This window comes from Kogia breviceps, chromosome 11 (genome assembly GCF_026419965.1).
Source record: "Kogia breviceps isolate mKogBre1 chromosome 11, mKogBre1 haplotype 1, whole genome shotgun sequence".
Lineage (NCBI taxonomy): Eukaryota > Metazoa > Chordata > Mammalia > Artiodactyla > Physeteridae > Kogia > Kogia breviceps.
Window position 1 is genome coordinate 23,049,999 of NC_081320.1, and position 16,918 is coordinate 23,066,916.

A 16,918-nucleotide genomic window follows, 5' to 3' on the forward strand; every position below is an offset into this window, starting at 1 on the left:
CCACAAGGGAGGTTTGTTTTGTTTTGTTTTGTTTTTTACCCTAACTTACAGGCTTTCAATTATTCATGAGAAAGACCATGTGCTAAAAGGTATGGAGGGACTTAGACGGTTTTTTGAAGACAAAAAAAGTATTTAGCTAAGCTTTTAGGAAATATTGAATTTGTTAAAATAATAGCCACACCTCCTCTAGCCCTGGAATACTGTTAGCACCTATATACTCTTCTTATTTTATTTTTTTTATTTTTTAACATCTTTATTTGAGTATAACTGTTTTACAATAGTGTGTTAGTTTCTCCTTTAAAACAATGTGAATCAGTTATACATATACATATGTTCCGATCTCTTCCCTCTTGCATCACCCTCCCTCCCACCCTCCCTATCCCACCCCTCTAGGTGGTCACAAAGCAGAGAGGTGATCTCCTTGTGCTATGCGGAAGCTTCCAACTAGCTATCTAATTTACATTTGGTAGTGTGTATATGCCTTCGCCACTCTCTCACTTCGTCACAGCCCACCTTTCCCCCTCCCAATATCCTCAAGTCCATGCTCTAGTAGGTCTGTGTTTTATTACCATCCTACCACTAATCTCTTCATGACATTTTTTTTCTTAGATTCCATATATATGTGTTAGCATACAGTATTTGTTTTTCTCCTTCTGACTTACTTCACTCTGTATGACAGACTCCAGGTCCATCCACCTCACTACAAATAAATCAGTTTCATTTCTTTTTATGGCTGAGTAACATTCCATTGTATATATGTACCACATCTTCTTTATCCATTCATCTGTTGATGGACACTTATGTTGCTTTCATGTCCTGGCTATCATAAATAGAGCTGCGATAAACATTTTGGTACATGACTCTTTTTGAATTATGGTTTTCTCAGGGTACATGCCCAGTAGTGAGATTGCTGGGTCGTATGGTAGTTCTATTTGTAGTTTTTTAAGGAACCTCCATACTGTTCTCCATAGTGGCTGTATCCATTTACATTCCTACCAGCAGTGCAAGAGGGTTCCCTTTTCTCCACACCCTCTCCAGCATTTATTGTTTCTAGAGATTTGATGATGGCCAATCTGGCCGGTGTGAGATGATATCTCATTGTAGTTTTGATTTGCATTTCTCTAATGATTAAGGATGTTGAGCACTTTTTCATGTGTTTGTTGGCAATCTGTATATCTTCTTTGGAGAAATGTCTATTTAGTTCTTCTGCCCATTTTTGGATTGGGCTGTTTGTTTTTTTGTTATTGAGCTGCATGAGTTGCTTATAAATTTTGGAGATTAATCCTTTGTCAGTTGCTTCATTTGCAAATATTTTCTCCCATTCTGAGGGTTGTCTTTTGGTCTTGTTTAGGGTATCCTTTGCTGTGCAAAAGCTTTTAAGTTTCATTAGGTCCCATTTGTTTATTTTTCTTTTTATTTCTATTTCTCTAGGAGATGGGTCAAAAAGGATCTTGCTGTGATGTATGTCATAGAGTGTTCTGCCTATGTTTTCCTCTAAGAGTTTGATAGTGTCTGGCCTTACATTTAGGTCTTTAACCCATTTTGAGTTTATTTTTGTGTGTGGTGTTAGGGAGTGTTCTAATTTCATACTTCTACAGGTAGCTGTCCAGTTTTCCCAGCACCACTTATTGAAGAGGCTGTCTTTTCTCCACTGTGTTTCCTTCCCTCCTTTATCAAAGATAAGGTGACCATATGTGTGTGGGTTTATCTCTGGGCTTTCTATCCTGTTCCATTGATCTATATTTCTGTTTTTGTGCCAGTACCATACTGTCTTGATTACTGTGGCCTTGTAGTATAGTCTGAAGTCAGGGAGCCTGATTCCTCCAGCTCCATTTTTCGTTCTCAAGATTGCTTTGGCTATTCGAGGTCTTTTGTGTTTCCATACAAATTGTGAAATTCTTTGTTCTAGTTCTGTAAAAACTGCCAGTGGTAATTTGATAGGCATTGCATTGAATCTGTAGATTGCTTTCGGTAGAAGAGTCATTTTCACAATGTTGATTCTTCCAATCCAAGAACATGGTATATTTCTATACCTATTTGTATCATCTTTAATTTCTTTCATCAGTGTCTTATAGTTTTCTGTATACAACTCTCTTGTCTCCTTAGGTAGGTTTATTCCTAGATATTTTATTCTTTTTGTTGCAATGGTAAATGGGAGTGTTTTCTTAATTTCTTTCTCAGATTTTTCATCATTAATGTATAGGAATGCCAGAGATTTCTGTGCATTCATTTTGTATCCTGCTACTTTACCAAATTCATTGATTAGCTCTGGTAGTTTTTCTGGTAGGAGAACCTCAATAATAAAGGAAAATATTAACAGCCATAAAAGGAGAAATCAACAGTAACACAGTAATACTGAGGGACTTTAACACTCCACTTTCATCATTGGACAGATCATCCAGACAGAAAATCAATAAGGAAACACAGGCCTTAAATGACACATTAGACCAGATGGACTTAATTGATATTTATAGAGCCTTCCATCCAAAAGCAGCAGAATATACATTCTTCTCAAGTGCACATGGAACATTCTCTAGGATTGATTACAGTCTAGGACACAAAGCAAGCCTCAGTAAATTTAAGAAAATTGAAATCATATCAAGCATTTTTTCTGACCACAACACTATGAGACTAAAAATCAACTACAAGAAAAAAAACTGTAAAGAACATAAACATGTGGAGGCTAAAAAATATGCTACAAAACAATCAATGGGTCACTGAAGAAAGCAGAGATGAAATCAAAACATACCTGGAGACAGATGAAAATGAAAGCACCACTACCCAAAACCTATGGGAGGCAGCAAAAGCAGTTCTTACAGGGAAGTTTATGGCAATACAATCTTACCTCAGGAAACAAGAATAATCTGAAATAAACAACCTAACTTTGCACCTAAAGTAACTAGAGAAAGAAGAACAAACAAAACCCAAGTTAGTAGAAGAAGAGAAATCATAACGTCAGAGCCGAAATAAATGAAATAGAGAGAAAGAAAATGATAGCAAAGGTCAATGAAACTAAAAGCTGGCTCTTTGAGAAGATAAACAAAATTCATGAACCTTTAGCCAGAGTCAACAAGAAAAAAATGGAGAGGGCTCAAATCAATTAAGTTAGAAATGAAAAGGGAGAAGTTACAAGTGATATCACAGAAATGCAAAGGATCGTAAGAGACTACTATGTGCAACTATATGCCAATAAAATGAACTATATGCTAGAAGAAATGGAAAAATTCTTAGAAAGGTACAATCTCCCAAGACTAAATCAGGAAGAAATAGAAAATATGAACCGACCAATTGCAAGTACTGAAATTGAAACTGTGATTTAAAAACTCCCAACAAACAAAGCTCCAGGACCAGATGGCTTCACAGGCGAATTCTATCAAACATTTAGAGAAGAGTTAACACCTATCCTTCTCAAACTCTTCCAAAAACTTGCAGAGGAAGGAAAACTCCCAAACTCATTCTATGAGGTCATCATCACCCTGATACCAAAACCAGACAAACATACCAAAAAAAAAAAAAAAAGAGAGAAAATTACAGGCCAATATAACTGGTGAACATAGACACAAAAATCTTCAACAAAATACTAGCAATCCAAATACAACAATACATTAATAGGATCATATGCCATAATCAAGTCAGATTTATACCAGGGATACAAGGATTTTTCAATATCTGCAAATCAATCAGTGTGATACACCACATTAACAAACTGAAGACTAAAAATGATATGATCATCTCAATAGATGAAGAAAACCCTTTTGACAAAATTCAACATCCATTTATGATAAAAAAACTCTCCAGAAAGTAGGCATAGAGGGAACTTACCTCAACATAATAAAGGCCATATATGACAAACCTACAGTTAACATCATATTCAATGGTGAAAAGCTGAAAACATTTCCTCTAAGATCAGGAACAAGACAAGGATGTCCACTCTCACCAATTTTATTCAACATTGTTTTGGAAGTCCTATCCATGCCAATCAGAGAAGTAGAAGAAATAAAAGGAATCAAAACTGGAAAAGAAGAAGTTAAATTGTCACTGTTTGCAGATGACAAGATACTACACATAGAAAACCCTAAAGACGCTACCAGAACTACTAGAGCTAATCAATGAATTCAGTAAAGTTGCAAGATATGAAATTAATACACAGAAATCTCTTGCATTCTTATACACTAACAACAAAAGATCACAAAGAGAAATTAAGGAAACAATCTCATTTATAATTGCATCAAAAACAATAATATACCTAGGAATAAACCTATCTAAGGCGGCAAAAACCTGTACCCCAAAACTATAAGATGTTGATGCAAGAAATCAGATGACATAAACAGATGGAAAGATATACCATGTTCTTGGACTGGAAGAATCAATATTGTCAAAATGACTCTTCTACTCAAGGCAAACTACAGATTCAATGCAATCCATATCAAATCACCAATGACAGTTTTTACAGAACTAGAACAAAAATCTTAAGATTTGTATGGTGACACAAAAGACCCCAAATAGCAAAAGCAATCTTGAGAAAGCAAAGCGGAGCTGGAAGAATCAGGCTCCCTGACTTCAGACTATACTACAATGCTACAGTAATCAAAACAGTATGGTACACAGCACAAAAACAGACACAAAGATCAATGGAAAAGGATAGAAAGCCCAGAAATAAACCCACGTACCTATGGTCAGTTAATCTATCACAAAGGAGGCAATACTATGTAAGGGAGAAAAGACAGTCTCCTCAATAACTTGTCCTGGGAAAAATGGACAGCTATATGTAAAAGAATGAAATTAAATGACTCCCTAACACCATACACAAAAATAAACTTAAAATGGATTAAAGACCTAAATGTGAGACTGAATACTACAAAGCTCCTAGAGGACAATATAGGCAATACACTGACATAAATTGCAGCAATATCTTTTTGGATTCATCTCCTAGAGTAATGGAAATAAAAACAAAAACAAACTAATTAAACTTTAAAACTTTTGGACTGCAAAGGAAACCATAAACAAAATGAAAAGACAAACTACAGAATGGGAGAAAATATTTGCAAATGATGCTACCAACAAGGGATTAATTTCCAAAATATACAAACAGCTCATATAGCTCAATATCAAAAAACCAGACAACCCAATCAAAAAATGGGCGGCTCTAAATAGACATTTCTCCAAAGAAGACATAGAGATGGTCAAAAGGCACATGAAAAGATGACCAACATCACTAATTATTAAAGAAATGCAAATCAAAACATAATGAGGTATTTGAGAAGATAAGCAATTGTAAATATCTATGCACCCAACATAGGAGAACCTCAATAATAAAGGAAAATACTAACAGCCATAAAAGGAGAAATTGACAGTAACACAGTAATACTGAGGGACTTTAACACCCCACTTTCATCATTGGACAGATCATCCAGACAGAAAATCAATAAGGAAACACAGGCCTTAAATGACACATTAGACCAGATGGACTTAACTGATATCTATAGAGCCTTCCATCCAAAAGCAGCAGAATATACATTCTTCTCAAGTGCACATGGAACATTCTCTAGGGTTACATGCTAGGACACAAAGTGAGCCTCAGTAAATTTAAGAAAATTGAAATCATATCCAGCTCATACTGATCAGAATTGCCATCATCAAAATGTCTACAAATGATAAATGCTGGAGAGGATGTGCAGCAAAAGGAACCCTCCTACACTGTTGGTGGGAATGTAAATTGGTAGTCACTGTGGAGAACAGTATGGAGGTTCCTTAAAAATCTAAAAGTGAAGTTACCATACAAGCCAGCAATTCCACTCCTGGGCATATAATTGGAGAAAACTATAATTGGAAATGATACATGCACCCCAATGTTCATGGCAGTACTATTTACAATAGCCAAGACATGGAAGCAACCTAAGTGTCCATCAACAAAGGATTAGATAAAGAAGACGGAGTACATGTATACAATGGAATATTACTCAGCCTAAAAAAAAGACAAAAAAAAAGATATAACGCCATTTGAAGCAACATGGACGGACCTAGAGATTATCATACTAAGTGAAGTAAGTCAGACAAAGACAAAAATCATATGATATTGCTTATACTGGAGTCTAAAAAAATGATACAAATGAACTTATTTACAAAACAGAAATAGACTCACAGACATGGAAAACAAACTTATGGTTACCAAAGGGAACAGGGAAGAGGAGGGATAAATTAGGAGTTTGGGATTAAAATATACACACTACTATTTATGCAGTAAATAACCAATAAGGAACTACTGTATAGCACAGGGAACTATACTCAATAACTTGTAGTAACCTATAATGGAAAAGAATCTAGAAAATTCAAGAAATTTCAGAATTCAGTAACATTCATATCAAAAAGAGGCAAATAAAGACGAATAGAGGTCATTGATAATCCCAAATGAAAACTTGTCAAAGCACAGTATGAAATTGATTTGACATACACTTATCATTCTACAGATGATTATGCAAATGTGTTTTTTAACAATACAAAAATCTAAACTAGTCTGTTGTCATTGTTTCTTTTGAGAAATAGGCTGAGAAATGGGAGCTGAAATTAGAAAACTAAAAATGGAAATTTACCAAGACTATAAAAAAGCAAGACCTAACTCCCTTTGCCACAAATTGCTCTGGGAGAAAATAGTTGGAACATTAAAAGTTTTAGTGAACAAATTGCTTGAAAATCTTGTTCTGTGCTCCTGTAACAATTAAAAGTGACCTCAACCTGCGGCTCCACTTAATCCTGAATCATTACCCAAATCAAATCATTCAAACTCTTAACCTAATTCCCATCCTAGGCTGACAAAAACCGTTGGTAAATTCTCTTTTCAAAACACCACTGAGACTTTATTCTTAGCAGTTCTCTTCCCCGTCTGAAAGAACATAAATAAACTTGCTTGTGTGGCTGACACAGGTTTCCCCAGTGATCTTTGAGAGGTCTAAAACACATTAGCTGAGTTTCATTCCCTTTTGGTTTCATTGTTCTTCCTTTGTTTGTTGGGTTTTATATTGTTATTGTGGTAAGAACACCTAATATAAGATCTACTCTTTTAACAAATTTTTTAAGCACACAATATCATATTGTTTAACTATAGGCACAATGTTGTATAGCATATCTCTAGAAATTTTACATCTTACAAAACTGAAACTCTATGCCAGTAGATCAGCTCCTTGTTTTCCCCTCCCCTCAGCCCCTGTCAATCATCATTCTACTCTCTGTTCTAGGAGTTTGACTATTTTGATATCTCATCTAAGTGTAATCTTACAGTGTTATTTGTCATTCTGTGACTGACATTTCACTTAGTATGGCGGCTTCAAGGCTTATTCTCACATATAGCAGCAGGATTTCCTTTTTTCTTAAGGCTGAATATTCCTTGTATACACATAACACATTTTCTTTATCCATTCATTGGATGAGGGACATTTACGTGGCTTCCACATCTTGGCTACTGTGTACAATGCTGCAAATGAACAAAGGAGTGCACCTATCTCCTCAAGATTTTGATTTTAATTCTTTTGGATAAATATCCAGAAGTGAGATTACTGGACCATACAGTAGTTCTAGTTTTAATTTTTTGAGAATACTCCATACTGTTTCCATAAGGGCTGCACCTTTCTACATTCCCATCAACCATTCACAATGGTTCTAGTTTCTCCACAATACCATCATTTCTTTCATTCTTTTCATAATAGCCACCCTGACAAGTGTGCAGTGATATCCCATTATGGTTTGATTTGCATTTCCCTGATTTAGGAAGTTAAGCATCTTTTCATATACGTGGTGATATGTATATTTGAGTATATATGTATGTGAGTGTGTGTATATATATATATATATATATATATATATATATATATATATATATATATATACATATATACACACACACACACAAACACACACAAATATTTTCTTCCATTCCATAGGTTTCCTATTTGCTTTTTTTAAACATCTTTATTGGAGTATAATTGCTTTACAATGGTGTGTTAGTTTCTGCTTTTTAACAAAGTGGATCAATTACACATATATATATGTTCCCATATCTCTTCCCTCTTGCATCTCCCTCCCTCCCACCCTCCCTATCGAACCCCTCACAAAGCACCGAGCTGATATCCCTGTGCTATGCGGCTGCTTCCCACTAGCTATCTATTTTACGTTTGGTAGTGTATATATGTCCATGCCACTCTCTCACTTTGTCACAGCTTACCCTTCCCGCTCCCCATATCCTCAAGTCCATTCTCTAGTAGGTCTGTGTCTTTATTCCCGTCTTACCCCTAGGTTCTTCATGACCTTTTTTTTTCTTAGATTCCATATATATGTGTTAGCATACAGCATTTGTTGTTCTCTTTCTGACTTACTTCACTCTGTATGACAGACTCTAGGTCCATCCACTTCACGACAAATAACTCAATTTCGTTTCTTTTTATGGCTGAGTAATATTCCATTGTATATATGTGCCACATCCTCTTTATCCATTCATCCGATGATGGACACTTAGGTTACTTCCATCTCCTGGCTATTGTAAATAGAACTACAATGAACATTTTGGTACATGAATTTTTTTGAATTATGGTTTTCTCAGGGTATATGCCGAGGGTGGGATTGCTGGGTCATATGGTAATTCTATTTTTAGTTTTCTAAGGAACCTCCATACTGTTCTCCACAGTGGCTGTACCAATTCACATTCCCACCAGCAGTGCACGAGTGTTCCCTTTTCTCCACACCCTATCCAGTATTTATTGTTTCTAGATTTTATTGATGATGGTCATTCTGACCAGTGTGAGAAGATATCTCATTGTAGTTTTGATTTGCATTTCTCTAATGATTAATGATGTTGAGCATTCTTTCATGTGTTTGTTGGCAATCTGTATATCTTCTTTGGAGAAATGTCTATTTAGGTCTTCTGCCCATTTTTGGATTGGGTTGTTTTTTGTTTTTTTATTGAGCTGTATGAGCTGCTTGTAAATCTTGAAGATTGATCCTTTGTCAGTTGCTTCATTTGCAAATATTTTCTCCCATTCTGAGGGTTGTCTTTTGATCTTGTTTATGGTTTCTTTTGCTGTGTAAAAGCTTTGAAGTTTCGTTAGGTCCCATCTGTTTATTTTTCTTTTTATTTCCATTTCTCTACGAGGTGGGTCAAAAAGGATCTTGCTGTGATTTATGTCATAGAGTGTTCTGCCTATGTTTTCCTTGAAGAGTTTGATAGTGTCTGGCCTTACATTTAGGTCTTTAACCCATTTTGAGTTTATTTTTGAGTATGCTTTTAGGGAGTGTTCTAATTTCATTCTTTTACATGTAGCTGTCCAGTTTTCCTAGCACCACTTATTGAAGAGGCTGTCTTTTCTCCACTGTATATTCTTGCCTTCTTTATCAAAGATAAGGTGACCATATTTGTATGGGTTTATCTCTGGGCTTTCTATCCTGTTCCATTGATCTATATTTCTGTTTTTGTGCCAGTACCATACTGTCTTGATTACTGTAGCTTTGTAGTAGAGTCTGAAGTCAGGGAGCCTGATTCCTCCAGCTCCATTTTTCGTTCTCAAGATTTCTTTGGCTATTCGGGGTCTTTTGTGTTTCCATACAAATTTTAAAACTTTTTGTTCTACTTCTGTGAAAAATACCAGTGGTAGTTGGATAGGCATTGCATTGAATCTGTAGATTGCTTTAAGTAGTAGAGTCATTTTCACAATGTTGATTCTTCCAATCCAAGAACATGGTAAATTTCTCCATCTATTTGTATCATCTTTAATTTCTTTCATCAGTGTCTTAAAATTTTCTGCATACAAGTTTTTTCTCTCTTTAGATAGGTTTATTCCTAGATATTTTATTCTTTTTGTTGCAATGGTAAATGAGAGTGTTTTCTTAATTTCACTTTCAAATTTTTCATCATTAGTATATAGGAATGCCAGATATTTCTGTGCATTAATTTTGTATCCTGCTATTTTACCAAATTCATTTATTAGCTCTAGTAGTTTTCTGATAGCATCTTTAGGATTCTCTGTATATAGTATTATGTCATCTGCAAACAGTGACAGCTTTACTTCTTTTCTGATTTGGATTCTTTTTGTTTCCTTTTCTTCTGTGCTGGCTGGAATTAAAACTTCCAAAACTATGTTGAATAAGAGTGGTGCAAGTGGGCAACTTTGTCTTGTTCCAGATCTTAGTGGAAATGGTTTCAGCTTTTCACCATTGAGGACGATGTTGGCTGTGGGTTTGTCATATATAGCCTTTATTATGTTGAGGAAAGTTCCCTCTATGGCTACTTTCTGCAGAGTTTTTATCATAAATGGGTGTTGAATTTTGTCAAAAGCTTTCTCCACATCTGTTGAGATGATCATGTGGTTTTTCTCCTTCAATTTGTTAATATGGTGTATCATTTTGATTGATTTCCATATATTGAAGAATCCTTGCATTCTTTCTCTAATTGCAGTAGGTGCAAGGTTAGGTTGTTTATTTGAGATGTTTCCTGTTTCTTAATGTAGGATTTTATTGCTATAAAATTCCCTCTTAGAACTGTTTTTGCTGCATCCCATAGGTTTTCGGTCATTGTGTCTACATTGTCATTTGTTTCTAGGTATTTTCTGATTTCCTCTTTGATGTCTTCAGTAATCACTTCGTTATTAAGTAATGTATTGTCTAGCCTCCATGTGTTTGTATTTTTTACAGATCTTTTCCTGTAATTGATATCTAGTTTTATAGCACTGTTGTTGGAAAAGATACTTAATATGATTTCAATTTTCTTAAATTTACCAAGGCTTGATTTGTGACTCAATATATGATCTATCCTGGAGAATGTTCCATGAGCACTTGAGAAAAATGTGTATTCTGTTGTTTTTGGATGGAATGTCCTATAAACATCAATTAAGTCCATCTTATTTAATGTATCATTTAAGGCTTGTGTTTCCTTATTTATTTCATTTTGGATGATCTGTCCATTGGTGAAAGTGGGGTGTTAAAGTCCCCTACTATGATTGTATTACTGTCGATTTCCACTTTTATGGCTGTTAGTAGTTGCCTTATGTATTGAGGTACTCCTATGTTGTGTGCATAAATATTTACAATTGTTATACCTTCTTCTTGGATCGATCCCTTGATCATTATGTAGTGTTCTTTGTCTCTTGTAATAGTCTTTATTTTAAAGTCTATTTTGTCTGATGTGAGAATTGCTACTCCACCTTTCTTCTGATTTCCTTTTGCATGGAATATCTTTTTCCATCCCCTCACTTTCAGTCTGTATGTGTCCCTAGGTCTGAAGTGGGTCTCTTGTAGACAGCATATATATGGGTCTTGTTTTTGTATCCATTCAGCCAGTCTGTGTCTTTTGGTGGGGGCATTTAATCCATTTACATTTAAGGTAATTATCAGTATGTATGTTCCTATTCCCATTTTCTTAATTGTTTTGGGTTTGTTATTGTAGGTCTTTTCCTTCTCTCGTGTTTCTTGCCTAGAGAAGTTCCTTTAGCATTTGTTGTAAAGCTGGTTTGGTGGTGCTGAACTCTCTCAGCTTTTGCTTGTCTTTAAAGGTTTTAATTTCTCCATCAAGTCTGAATGAGATCCTTGCTCGGTAGAGTAATCTTGGTTGTAGGTTTTTCTCCTTCACTTTAAATATGCCCTGCAACTCCCTTCTGGTTTGCAGAGTATCTGCTGAAAGATCAGCTGTTAACCTTATGGGGATTCCCTTGTGTGTTATTTGTTGTTTTTCCCTTGTTGCTTGTAACTTGTGGTTTTTTTTGTATTTAATTTTTGATAGTTTGATTAATATGTGTCTTGGCATGTTTCTCCTTGGATTTTCCTGTATGGGACTCTCTGTGCTTCCAGGACTTGATTGACTATTTTCTTTCCCATATTATGGAAGTTTTCAACTATAATCTCTTCAAATATTTTCTCAGTCCCATTCTTTTTCTCTTCTTCTTCTGGGACCCCTATTATTCAAATGTTGGTGCATTTAATGTTGTCCCAGAGGTCTCTGAGACTGTCTTCAGTTCTTTTCATCCTTTTTTCTTTATTCTGCTCTGCAGTCTTTATTTCCACTATTTTATCTTCCAGGTCACTTATCCGTTCTTCTGCCTCAGTTATTCTGCTACTGATCCCTTCTAGAGTATTTTTAGTTTCATTTATTGTGTTGTTCATCATTGCTTCTTTCCTCTTTAGTTCTTCTAGGTCCTTCGTAAATGTTTCTTGCATTTTTCTCTGTTCTAAGATTTCGGATCATTTCTACTATCATTATTCTGAGTTCTTTTTCAGGTAGACTGCCTATTTCCTCTTCATTTGTTAGGTCTGGTGGGTTTTTACTTTGCTCCTTCATCTCCTGTGTGTTTTTCTGTCTTTTCATTTTGCTTATCTTACTGTGTTTGGGGTCTCCTTTTCGCAGGCTGCAGGTTCGTAGTTCCCATTGTTTCTAGTGTCTGTCCCCAGTGACTAAGGTTGGTTCAGTGGATTGTGTAGGTTTCCTGGTGGAGGGGACTAGTGCCTGTGCTCTAGTGGATGAGGCTGGATCTTGTGTTTCTGGTGGGCAGGTCCACTTCTTGGGGTGTGTATTGGAATGTCTGTGGCCTTATTATGATTTTTGGTAGCCTCTCTGCTTATGGATGGGGCTATGTCCCTGTCTTGCTAGTTGTTTGGCATAGGGTGTCCAGCACTGTAGCTTGCTGGTCGTTGAGTGAAGCTGGGTGTTGGTGTTGAGATGGAGATCCCTGGGAGATTTTTGCCATTTGATATTACATGGAGCTGGGAGGTCTGTTGAGGACCAGTGTCCTGAAGTTGGCTCTTCCACCTCAGTGGCACAGCCCTGATGCCTGGCTGGAGCACCAAGAGACTGTCCTCCACACAGCTCTGAATAAAAGAGAGTAAAAATAAAAACAAACAAAGAAAGAGGATAAAATAAAATGAAGATAAAATAAAGTTATTAAAATAAATAATAATTATTAAGAAGAAAAATTTTTTTAAGTAAAAAACAAAACAAAACAAAAAACGGATGGACAGAACGCTAGGACAGATGGTGAAAGCAAAGCTTACAGACAAAACCTCACACAGAAGCATACACATACACACTCACAAAAAGAGGAACACAGGAAAAAATAATCTGTCTTGCTCCCAAAGTCCACCTCCTCAATTTGGGATGATTCATTGTCTATTCAGGTATTCCACAGATGCAGGGTACATCAAGTTGATTGTGGAGCTTTAATCCACTGCTTCTGAGGCTGCTGGGAGAGATTTTCCTTTCTTTTCTTTGTTCCCACAGCTCCCGGGGCTCAGCTTTGGATTTGGCCCCAGCTCTGCATGTAGGTCACCTGAGGGCATCTGTTCTTCACTCAGACAGGATGGGGTTAAAGGAGCCGCTGATCCAGGGGCTCTGGCTCACTCAGGCCAGGGGGAGGGAAGGGTATGGATGCAGGGTGAGCCTGTGGTGGCAGAGGCCGGCATGACATTGCAGCAACCTGAGGTGCACCGTGTGTCCTCCTGGGGAAGTTGTCCCTGGATCACGGGACCCTGGCAGTGGAGGGCTGTAGAGGATCCCGGGAGGAGAGGTGTGGAGAGTGACCTGTGCTAGCACACAGGTTTCTTGGTGGCGGCAGCAGCAGCCTTACATCTCATGCCAGTCTCTGGGGTCTGTGCTGGTAGCCGTGGCAAGTGCCCATCTCTGTAGCTCCTTTAAGCAGCACTCTTAATCCCCTCTCCTGGTGCACCAGGAAAGAAAGAGGCAAAAAAAAGTCTCTTGTCTCTTTGGCAGCTCCAGACTATTCCCAGACTCCCTCCCGGCTAGCCGTGGCACACTAACCCCTTCAGGCTGTGTTCACGCCGCCAACCCCAGTCCTCTCCCTGGGATCTAAGCTCCAAAGCCCCAGCCTCAGCTCCCAGCCCTCACCCATCCCGGCAGGTGAGCAGACAAGCCTCTTGGGCTGGTGAGTGCTGGTCAGCACCGATCCTCTGTGCGGGAATCTCTCTGCTTTGTCCTCCGCACCCCTGTTGCTTTGCTCTCCTCTGCTGCTCTGAAGCTTCTCCCCTCCACCACCCGTAGTCTCCTCCCACAAAGGGGCTTCTAGTATGTGGACACCTTTCCTCCTTCACAGCTCCCTCCCACTGGTGCAGGTCCTGTCCCTATTCTTTTGTCTCTGTTTTTTTTTTTCTTCCACTCTACCCAGGTACGTGGGCAGTTTCTTGCCTTTTGGGAGGTCTGAGGTCTTCTGCCAGCGTTCGGTGGGTGTTCTATAGGAGCAGCATCTGTGGGGAGGAAGGTGATCTCTGCATCCTACTCTTCTGCCGTTTTCTCCTGTCTCAGTTTCTAATTTCTGAAAGTACCTTACATACACTGTTAGTAATCTTGACAACCATTGGAGCTGGGTAAACTGAATCAGGAAGGTCAAAATTATTGAATGAATGAATGAGTAAAAAGATCACTAGCTTTAACATATCTGGGACAGTCATAGTCTAACCAGGTTTCAATTTACAAACATTTATTTACAATTCTGAAAACTTCCACATAATTACATATGGGACAATAGTAGTAAATTACTATTTGGATAAAGAAAAGATACAAGTCAGCACAACATAGTTTACAAACTTACAATTAGGCACATTCAATTTGGTGCTAAGTCATAAAATATTCTTTTGCAATTTATGAAAAATATCCAATAGGCATGTAATGGCCAAAAAGTACAAATGATACAAATATCTATAGACATGACAATGTACAAATTGTCACATACATCTATCAGACACTAGAAAATTTATGTTGGTCTTATAGTTCCAGCTTGCTAAAAGATACAGGCTTTGGGTGGGAACACAAAAAAATCCAGACCTGGCCATAACAGGGTTTCCAGAAAGTATGGGAACTAGCAAAGAGTAGGCCTCTGGATGGCAGTGGGTCCAACATGAGATTAAACAATGCCTTAATGGGTATGTAGTATGCTGGGATGGAAAATATAGGAGCAAGGGATATTTAAGAATCAGCTAAGTATTTGACACTAACAAAATCTACCAGTATCTGATAGGGCCTCAGGAACCATGCAAGGGTTTGAGGGATTCCAGTATTTAATTAAATCAAAATGTGACAATGGGAAGAACTAAGGAGAGTCTCAGGGGTAGATAAACTGGGTATGCTACACCAAGACATGTCTCAGTTAACCTGATGGGTTCAAAATGCAGGAAGTGGGTATACGGGAGAAGACAATAAGCTATCTATAAGAATAAAGGTTTAGGTCAGGGTAGGCCTTGATGTTCCTAAGTGTTGAAATAGAACTCTTTAGTTTCTTCCTCCTACATGTAAGATTCTTTTAGAGGTTAAGATGATGCTGAGCCTGCAAGCTAAAGTTAAATGGCTGGAACTAGGGAGAGAAAATAAGTTACATAGGCTCGTAACCAGGAAAAGCCTAACTAAGAGTTTCCCTAAAGAGAATTGAATGTTGGAACTGAATATTTTAATATGCAAACATTTTACTGATACCAAAATTTGTCTTACCACACTTCCCCCAATCTCACACCACCCACCCTAACCTGCAGTAGCTATGGGTCCCTTGATTTCCATGGAAATATAGAGAAAAGAGACACTGATCTGCCTTGCAGATATTTAGTAAGTTGTTAGCCTCACATCACATACTAGTATCATGTTAAGTAGGCCATCTGAAGTAGGAAGCTTAGGGGAAAAACCCTGAAAAAAACTTTAACACTTAAGCCACATCTCTATACTACAACACCTTTCACAATTTCTTCTCAGATAAGCATCATCCCCATCAGTGAAAAAAACTCATATCTCATAATAGGAAAAACAGGCCTAAAAATTAAATGTGTGTCTTTGGAGGTCCCATCTATGGGATATCTTCCTGGTACTAGAAAAATCCCTAGAAATATCAATTTTGGCACCCCTGAAAGCTTACCACCAAGGAAAATGACTAGATACATAGATTTCTTCCCTCAAACCAGCTTACCTCACATATAAATGATTAGCAACTCAGTCCTTACCCACATTATCACAGTCACAAGAGTGGTTAGGGAGAAAAGCACTAACCAGGGGAACTAAAACAGAGGCAATCCAGGCCAAGTTGGGCTGATCGCAGATATCTGCTCCTTACGCTTGGGTGCATAATGCAACTCACCACAATGCCTTTTTCACAGATCTTTTTTAAAGTTTCTCCAGAAAATCCAATAGGTCAATTTAGTTCATGGTGCTTCAAGATAAACAATCGTCAAGAGAAAAACATGCAATATGTCTTACAATGTTGGAGTCTTTAAAAATATGACAAGGAAATAACCATGTAGACAAAACCAGAGCATTTAAAAACATCTGTATTCTACAAACATACCAGTGAATGCTATAAATAAGGTAATATGACATAAAACAAAATGAAAAATATATGTAAGACTGTTCTCTTTAGTGTACAAAATTCATGGCAGTTGCTGCACTTTCGAGATACTTATATCTATAACTGTCTGTTCTGGTAATACAAAATGAGCCCAAAGTGTGTCTACTTGTTTCCCACAGAAACCAAAAAATCTACACGAATCTCTTTTCTCCTGTGCTCTTTCACCTTACCTGCTCCCAATTCTCCACGAATGTCCTCTTCTTTCTCTAATAATTCTCCTCTTCACTTAGCTTGGCCTTGCAACCAAGCATGCAAGATGGAGAATCCTAGAGGTCCAGGATTCTAGAGTGGCTGTTTGCAGGGGGGGAGGAGATTACAGTAACTGCCACACTTTATATACTTCTGTGCAAAGAAAACGGGACAGAATTCAGAATGTTTGTCACGTATAAAAGAGCTGGATGGCAGAATACCTGTGTGGCCCAGGGAACTAGAGGTAGCAAATTATGGGCAAAATAATTGCAACCAAAGGCTGGAAGAGGAAAGGTTTGCAATCAGCTCTGTCTCCTAGCTCTCTGGTATTTGCTTCCAACGGGCAGAGTCTATTTCGTGAA